Source organism: Desmodus rotundus, chromosome 12, assembly GCF_022682495.2.
Source record: "Desmodus rotundus isolate HL8 chromosome 12, HLdesRot8A.1, whole genome shotgun sequence".
Classification (NCBI taxonomy): Eukaryota; Metazoa; Chordata; class Mammalia; order Chiroptera; family Phyllostomidae; genus Desmodus; species Desmodus rotundus.
Genome location: NC_071398.1, coordinates 36,529,949 through 36,540,229, shown reverse-complemented (window position 1 = coordinate 36,540,229; position 10,281 = coordinate 36,529,949).

The following is a 10,281-nucleotide window of genomic DNA, read 5'->3' as shown; positions in this document are numbered from 1 at the left end:
CCCATTAGTAAATGAGTGGATAAAAAAAATTGTGGTACAGTTACACAATTGAATAGTACACAGTAGAAAGAAAGAAAGAGCTCCTACCCTTGATTATAGCATGGATGGAACGGGAGAGCATTATGTCAAGTGAAATAAGCTAGGTAGTAAAAGACAAATACCATATGACCTAACTTACAACTGGAACCTAATCAACAAAACAAACAAATGAGCAAAATAGACCCAGAAACTTGGAAATAAAGAACAAACTGACAGTGACCAGAGGGGAGCAGGGAGGGAGATAATGAGGAAAAGAGGGAGAAGGGGCAAGCAAAGGAACACAAATAGAGGACTCAAGGGGACAGAAAATGGGAGTGACTGACTATGTGAGTAGGGGCGACAGGGTACAACTCAGCAATGGGGAAAAAGGTGGGATAACTGTTAATGAAAAACAATAAATAAAAAAAAAACAACAAACAGAAAGAAATCAAATTCTCAAGTTCAAAAGAACAGGTGATTGAATTGTAAGTGGTTTTCAATTTCTCCCTTCCCTGTTTTTTCTTTAAAAAAATAAATAATGAAAACAGTGAAAAAAATAAAATTGAAGTCAAGGTAAAGAGCTTCCCAGACCAAAAAACAAAACAAAACAACCCCCCCCCAAAACCAAGAGGCTAAACCAGATCATTCCACCAAACTACTATTGCAAGAAATGCTTAAGAAAATGCTTTAAAAAGAAAAATAGAGAGAAGAACACAGATATAAAGAAAAAATGGCAATAAATAAGTTCCTATTAATAATAACATTAAACGCTCCAATAAAAAGACATAGGGTAGCTGAATAAGAAAACATGACTCATATATATGCTGTCTACAAGAGACCCACCTCAGAACAAAAGATACACACAGGATGAAAATAAAGTAATAAAAAATATTTCATGTAAAATAAAACAAAAAAGCTGAGGTAACAATACATATATCTGACAAAATAAATTTCAAAACAAAGGCCATAACAAGAGATAAAGAAGGTCACTACATAGTACTAAAGATGTAGATCCAACAAGAAAAAATAAACCTTTTAAACATATGTGCACCCAATATGTAAGCACCTAAATAGATAAGAAAAATCTTGGTGGACTTAAGAGATCAACAGCATTATAGTCATAGTAGGGGATTTGAACAAGGTAACAGTGATCTTAAACAACACAAAAGATCAGATTGTTTTTTTTTATCCTCACCCAATAATGTTTTTTGATTTTAACGAGTAAAGAAGGGAAGGAAAGAGAGGCAAAGAGAAAGTGCGAGAAAAACAGAGAGAGAAACATGGATTGGTTGCCTCCCATACATGCCATGACCAGGGATCAAACCCGCAACCTAGGAATGTGTCCTGACTTGGTATTGAACCCACAACCATTATGGGATGATGCTTCATCCCACACCAGTATGGGATGATGCTCCAACCAAGCCACCAGTAAAAGCTAGATCAGAAGGACTTTTGAAAAGATTTTATTTATTTATAAAGAGGGAGGAAGCAGGAATAAAAAGCTCCCAGCAAATGAGTCCTGTACTGGGTGGTTTTACAGGTGAATTTTACTGAACAAGCAAAGAAAAACTAACTCCTATTGTTTACAAACTATTCCACAAAATTCAAGAGGAGGGAAAACTTTCAAGCTCATTTTACGAGACCAACACTATCCTAATTCCAAAATGAGATAAAGACACTACAAAGAAAAAACATTTATAGGCCAATACACTTGATGAATATAGATGCTAAAATCTTCACAAAATATTAGCAAACCTGACTTATCAATACATTAAAAAGATCACATATTGTATTATGATCAAGTAGGGTTTATTCTGGTGATACAAGATTGGTGCAATATTCACATACAATAAATGTGATGCAGCACATAAACCAAATTAAAGATAAAAATCAGGACCTGTGTCCCATAGGTTTTGGGTTGTATGTTCATTGTCATTTGTTTCCAGATACTTTTTTGATTTCTTCCTTGATCTCATTGTTAGCCCATTCATTATTTAATAACATGTTATTCAGCCTCCATATAATTGTTGTTGAGGATTTTTTTTAGGTTGGTTTCTAGTTTCACATCATTGTGATTTAAGATGATTGATACAATTTCATTTTTCTTGAATTTGATAAGGCTTGTTTTGTGACCTATCATATAATTTATCTTTGAGACTGATCCGTGTGCATGTGAGAAGAATGTATATTTTGCTTCTTTGGGGTGAAATGTTCTATAAATATCAAATCCATTTTTTTCTAGAGTGTTGTTTAATGCGGCAATATCTTTGTTGATTTTTTTGCTTGGAATACCTATCCCTTGTTGACAGTGGGTGTTAAAATCCACTACAATGACTGTATTGCTGTCTATCTCTTTCTTAAAGTCCTCCAAGATTTTCTTTATATATTTAAGTGCTCCTGTGTTGGGCATATATATGTTTATGAGAGTTATAGCCTCTTGTTGGACTACTCCGTTAAGTATTATGTAGTGACCTTCTCTGTCTCTTGTTATGGCCTTCATTTTGAAGTTTATTTTGTCTTATATAAATATTGCTACCCCAGCTTTTTTATGACCATTTGCATGAAATATTTTTCCATTCCTTCACTTTCTCAACTTATGCACCCCTATGCTTATAGGAGCACTATTTACAATAGCCAAGATTAGAAATAGTCTAAGTGCCCATTAGTAGATGAGTGGATTAAAAAACTGTGGTACATTTACACAATGGAATACTACATAGATTTAAAAAAAGAAGAAGAAAGAAGGAGGAGGAAGGAGGAGGAGGAGAAGGAAGGAGGAAGAGGGAGGAGGAAGAAGGAGGAGAAAGAAGGAGAAGGAGGAGGAGGAGGAGGAGGAGAAGAAGGAAGAAGAAAGGAGAAGGAGGAGAAGGAGAAGAAAGGAAAAAGGAGAAGGAGGAGAAGGAGAAGAAGGAGAAGGAGAAGAAATTCCTGCCTTTTGCAACACTGTGACTGGAACTGGAGACTATTATGCTAAGTGAAACAAGCCAGGTGGTGAAAGACAAATACCATATAGTCTCACTTATAAAGGGAATGTAATGAAAAAATAAATTAATGAGAAAAATAGAACCAGAGGCATAGATTCACAGAATAGACTGACAGTGGTAAGAGGGGAGGTAGGAGGTGGGGATTGGTTGAAAGAGGGTGAAGGGATTAGTCAAAGATTATATAAGAACCCATGTATATGGATAACGGTGAAGGGATTGACTATGGAAGTGAAAGTAGGGATGGGGAGAGTGGGGTGAAGGGAGAAAAATTGGGACAACTGTAACAGCATAAACAATAATAAATCACATGATCACATCAATAGGTGCACAAAAAGCATTTGATAAAATACCATACCCATTTATAGTAAAAGTTCTCAGCTAAGAGGAGATAGAGAGATCATACCTCAACACAATAAAGGCCATATATGAAAAACCTACAGACAAAATCATACTCAATGGGCAGAAACTAAGAGTGTTTCCCTTAAGATCAGAAACAGGACAAGATCTTCCTTCACCACTCTAACTCAACATAGTCCTGAGAGTCCTAGCCACAGCAACCAGACAAAAAGAAGAAATTAAACATACCAAATTGGAAAGGAGGAATTAAAATTTTCTGTACTCACAGATGACATAATATTGTACATAGAATAACCTAAAGACTCCACCAACCCCCCCCCACTAAATCTAATCAATGAATTTGGTGAAGTAGGAGGATACAATACTAATATTCAGAAATTGATGGCATTATTATATGCCAATAATTTGAAAGATGAACTAAGAAAATAATCCCATTTACTATTGCAATAAAAACATTAAGTTAACTAGAAATAAATTTTACAAAGGATGTAAAAAACCTGTACCCAGAAAACTACAGGTCATTGAAGAAAGAAATTGAGGAAGCTGCATACAAGTGGATGCATACACTGTGTTCACGGTTTGGAAGAATTAACATAATTAAAATGTCCATACTCCCCAAAGCAATCTACAGATTCAGTGCAATTCCTACTAAAATGCCAATGGCATATTTCCCAGATCTAGAAGAAATGTTCCAAAAATTTATGTGAAACCAACAAACACCCAAATAGCCTCAGCAATCTTGAGAAAGAACAAAGTTGGAAGTGTCTAAATACTTTATATCAACCTGTACTACAAAGCCATTGTAATCAAAACAGCCTGGTACTAGCATAAGCAGAGGCATATACCAGACCAATGGAACAGAACAGAGAACCCATGCCTTTATCGTCAATTAATATTTGACAAATAAGACAAGAGCATACAATGAAGTAAAGACAGTCTCTTCAAAAAGTGATGGAAAAATTCGACAGGCACATGCAAAAAAAGAAAAAAGGAAGGAAAGTAGACCACCAACTTACACCATGTTGAGAATAAGCTCAAATGAATAAAAGACTTAAACATAAGTCATGAAACCATAAAAATCCTACCAGAAAACATAGGCAGTAATATCTCAGGCATCTCTCATAGCAATATTTTTGCTGATATATCTCCTGAGGCAAAAGAAACAAAGGAAAAATAATCAACTAGAACTACATCGAACTAAAAAGCTTCTGCACAGCAAAAGAAACCATCAACAAAATGAAAAGGGAATGCACTGTATGAAAGAACATATTTGCAAACAATACATCTAAATAGGATTAATTTCCAAAATAATTGAAGAACTTATACAGCTCAACACCAGAAAGACAAAAAATCCAATTAAAAATAGGCAGAGGACCTAAATAGGAACTTCTCCAAGAGGACATACAGATGGCCAATCAATATATGAAAAAATGCTCAAGGTCACTAATCATTAGAGAGATGCAAATTAAAACCGCAGTGATATATCACTGCACACCTGCTAAAATGACTGCCATCAATAAATCAACAAACAACAAGTGCTGGCAAGCATGTAGAGAAAAAGGAACCCTAGTGCACTGGTGGTGGGAATGTTCACTGTTGCCCACTGTGGTAAACAGTATGCAGTTCTCTCAAAGAAATTAAAAGTGAAATTGCCTTTTGACCCAGCAATCCCATTTTGGGAAATATATCCTAACAATCCTGAAATGTTGCTTGAAAAAAAAATGCACTCCATATGTTCATAGCAGCATTATTTACAGTATCCAAGGTCTGGAAACAGCATAAGTGCTCGCCAGTAGATGAGTGGGTAAAAAAGTTGTGGTACATTTACAAAGTGGAATACTATGCCACCACAAAAAAGAAGGAAATCTTACCTTCTGTGACAGCATGGATGGACCTGGAGATTATTATGTTAAGTATATTAAGCCAGTCAGAAAGACAAATACCATATGATCTCACTTATATGTGAAATCTAATGAACAAAATAAACTGACCAGCAAAATAGAAACAGACACATGGATAGATACATGGAACAGAATGACAGCTGTCAGAGGGTATTTGGCGGGGGGGGGCTGGATAAGAGATGGTGAAGGAATTAGCCAAAGAACATGTATGCATAACCTTTAGACACAGACAACAGTGTGGTGATGGCCAGAGGAAATGGGTGGTAGGGGCTGGATGAAGGTGGTCAAAGTGGGGGAAATAAGAGACATCAGTAAAGGTGCCAACAATAAAAGTAAAGTTAAAAAACTATTAGTAATTTTAATGTGCAAAGGACCTGAATCAACACTTCTCCAAGATGACAAGACAGATGACCAACAGACATATGAAAAGATGCTCAATGTCATTAATCATTACAGAAATGCAAATTAAAGCCACACACCTGTCAGAATGGCTATCATCAATAAATCCACAAAGGATAAGTATAGGTGAAGATGTGGAGAAAGGTGCACTGTTTGTGGGAATGCAGATTGGTGTAATCACTGTGGAAAGCATTATGGTGTTACTTCAAAAAATTGAAAAGGAACAGTCTTATGACCCAGTGATTTCACCGCTTGGAATTTATATAAAGAAACCCTAAACACTAATTTGAAAGAATTTATGTACTTCTGTTAATTGCAGTGTTATTTACAATAACCAAAATTTGGAATCGATCCAGTAGATGAGTGGATAAAACTGCCATGGTACATTTACACAAAGGAATACTACTCTGCCTTTAAACAGAAGAACATTTTATTCTTTGTGACAGAATGGATGGACCTGGAGGACATTATGCTAAGTGAAACAAGCCAGAGAAAGATAAGTACTATATTATTTTACTCCTTAAAACAAAAAGAACTAACAAGCAAAACAGAGGCAGACTCATAGTTAGAGAGCAGGCTGACAGCTCTTGATGGGGCGGGGGCTGAAGGGGGAAGAGGTTGACCAAATTAAAAAAGAACCTATGCACCCCAATGTTCATAGCAGTGGCATTATTTTAAATAGCCAAGTGCTGGAAACAGCCTAAATGACCATCAGTAAATGAGTGGGTCAAAAAACTGTGGTACATTTACACAATGGAATACTACACAGCAGAAAGAAAGAAGAAACTCCTACACTTCCTGACAGCATGGATGAATCTGGAGAGCATCATGCTAAGTGAAATAAGCCAGGTGGTGACAGACAAATACCACGAGATCTCACCTGTAAGTGGAACCTAATCAACAAAACAAACAAATGAGCAAAATAGAACCAGAGTCTTGGAAATAAAGAACAAACTGACAGTGACCAGAGAAGAGAGGAGGGAGATAATGGGGAAAAGAGGAAGGTTCAAGTCAAGGAACATGTAAAAAGGACCCATGGACAAGGACAACAGGAGGGGGGTGAGGATTTAGTGTGGGAGGGGGTGAGTATTGCAGGGGAGAGAAATGGTGGGAAAATGGGAACAACTGTAATGGAACAATAAAATTTTTTTAAAAAATTAAAAAAAGAAAGAACTCATAGACATGGACAACAGTGTGGTGATTGTGCGGGGAGAGGCAGAGGTGGAGGTGGAATTCGGTATAAAGGGGATAAATGGTGGTGGAAAAAAAAGAACTGCACTAAGTATTCAACAAATAAATTCAATAAATTCACAATATAACATTTTAAAATATAAAATAAAGGTCAACAGTTTTGCACACACATATTAAAAAATGTTAATGATTTTAGAATGTGTTGAATTTAAATGACTATCAAGTTAAGAAAGACTACTATAAACATATCTTGGTATACATGAAGCACATAATCACAACAAACCAAAAATTTGTGAGAGATATACAGGAAACAAAAGAAGGAATCCAAACACAACAGTACAGAAAGCCATCCACATACAAAAAAAGACAGCAAGAGAATAAGGGGGGAAAAGACAGAAAAGAACCACAAGAACATTCAGAAAATGATAAAGTGGCAATAATTGTATATTTATCATTAATTACTTTAAATGTAAATGAATTGAGTGCTCCAAATAAAAGGTGAATAGATAAAGAAGCAATGGTACACATATATAAGGAATATTACTCATCCATTAAAAACAACAAAATTTTACCATTTGCAACAATGTGGATGTACCTAGAGAGTTATTATGCTAAGTAAATTAAGTTAGAGAAAGACAAATACCATATGATTCCAAGCAAAACAGAAACAATCTCATAAATTCAGATAACAAAGTTATGGGTGGCAGTTGGGACAGGGATTGGGGGATGAGTGAAAAAGGTAAAGGGATTAAGAAATACAAACTAAGTGAAAGAGTCATAGGAATGTGAAGTACAGTTTAGGGAATATAGTCAACAACATTGTAGTAAGTACACATGGTGTGAGGTGGGTGAAAGACTTATTGCGGGGATCACTTCATGGGTTACGAAATGTCTAAACATTATGCTGTACACCTTAAGCTAACATGATATTGAATGTCAGCTGTAACTGAAAAAATTTAAAAATATAATAAAAATGAAAAGTATGATTTTAATCATATTGTACTTGGTTTTCTAGTCAGCTTTCTTCACATGCCTTGTATAGCCATTTATATTTCATTTTTCACTATTGAATGTAAATTTTTTATACCTACTTATAATATATAAGCTCTGTATATACACGGACATAGATTGGGATAGCTTTAATTTATATTTTTGAAGATGCTCCCAAATTACTTTTTAAAGAGCTTCTATTTACACTCTCGCCTTTGAGAGACAATGTCTCTTTAAATTAAATTTACTGAGGTGAAATTGATTAGTAAAATTGTTTAACATATATAATTCTATAATACATAATCTGTATGTCGCATTGTGTGTCCTTCACCCAATGTCAAACCATCTTTCGACACTATACTTTAGAACCCCTTTACCCTTTACAGCCTCCCCCACCCCCTTCCCTCTGCTTTTCTTGTCTCCATAAGTTTTTGTTTGAATCGTTTGTTCATTTTTGCTTTGAATTTTATATCTCACACATAAGTGAAATCATATGGTTGTTGGCTTTTTCTGACTTATTTTGCTTAGCCTGTTGTTGCACACGGCAGTAATTTTTTCTTACGACTGAGTAATATTCCAGTGTATGTATGTACCACTCTTCTTTATCCAGTCATCTGCTGAGAACACTTCGGTTGTTTCCATGTCTTGTCTACCATAAAAAATACTGCAGCGAACATAGAGATGCATATATCTTTGCAAATAAATGTTTTCAAGACTCTCAGGTAGCTACTCAGAAGAAAGGTTGCTGGGCCATAAGGTAACTCTATTCTTAAATTTTTGAGGAACCTCCATACTGATTTCTACCAGCAGCAAATGAGGGTTCCTTTTTCTTCATATCCTCTCCAACACTTGTTATTACTTGCATTGTTGATAACAACCATTCTAACAGGTGTGAAGTGGTGTCTCACTGTAGTTTTGATTTGCATCTCCCTAATGGTTAGTGGAGCTGAGTGCCTTTGCAATGTGTCTGTTGGCAATTTCTTCCTGGGAGAAATGTCTGTTCAGGTTCTTTGTTCATTTACACTTTATTTTCATTGTTTACATTATTACAGATATCCCCATTTTCCCCCCTTTGCTTTCCTCCACCCAGCCCTCACCCCCGCCACTTCCCTCTGGTCATCATCACACTGTTGTCTGTGTTCATGGGATACGCATATAAGTTTTCTGGCTAATCCCTTCACTGTCTTTCATCCAGTACTCTCTTTCCCTCTGACAGCTGTCAGTCTGTTCCATGTATCTATGCCTCTGTTTCTATTTTACTGGTCATTTTATTTTGTTCATTATATGCCACATATAAGTGATATCATATGGTTTTTGTCTTTCACTAATGGGCTTATTTCACTTAGCATAATAATCTCCATGTCCATCCATGGCTGTCCCCAAAGTGTAGCATTCCACTGTGTATACAAGATCTGTCCAGAAAGTATACTGCCATGTACTATAAAAAAGAGACATTTATTGAGATATAAGATACAAGAAACATTGTTCACAAGACAGTGATGCTTCAGTCCCCTATGAAGTAGGCACCTTGGGACCTCATATGGTTCTCCCAATCACTATCAGTTGTCCCATTGTATTTTCCTGAATCTCACTGACGATCTCTGTTTTCAAAGGTGATTTTAGTTTTAGGAAAAACCAGAAATTGCAGGGTGCCAAATCGGGGCTGTAGGGGAGTTGAGTCCCCTGGGCAATTTGATGTTTTGCCAAAAAATTATGCATGAGACATGATGCATGAGTGGGCATGTTGTCGTGATGAAGCTGCCAGTCACCAGATGCACATCCCTGTGACCTTCTGAACCATCCAAGTAGTTTTTGTGGAGGAATGTTCAAGCTTAATGCAAAATTTGATGCAGATTTGTTGCTCCACTTGCTCATTTTGAATGCGAAAGCCACACAGTACACATGCTCACTTACCCCCCCTCCCCACACTGCGTCTACCACCCCCACTGACTAGTACAGTGAAGTCCTCACTGTTCACGCATGCACATTCCAGTCCAGTCTCCTTGGTTACCAGGTTACATGAATGTTGTGCAAACGGTTCTTGTTATATTAACAATGGTTGGACTTTTTCTGGAAAGACCTCATATGTACCACAGCTTTTTTATCCACTCATCTACTGATGGGCACTTGGGCCAGGTCTTGGCTATTACATATAATGCTGCTATAAACACACGGAGTGCATATATTCTTTCAAATTGGTGTTACGATATATTTGGGATTCTTAGGATATATTCCCAGAAGTGGGATCACTGGGTCAAAAGGCACTCCCATTTTTAATTTTGAGGAAACTCCATATTTTTTCTACAGTGGCTGCACCGGTCTGCATTCCTGCTGGCAGTGTACTAGGGTGCCCTGTTTTCCACATCCTTGGTAGCACTTGTTTGTTGATTTACTGATGGTAGCCATTCTGACAGGGGTGAGGTGATATCTCCTTCTGGTTT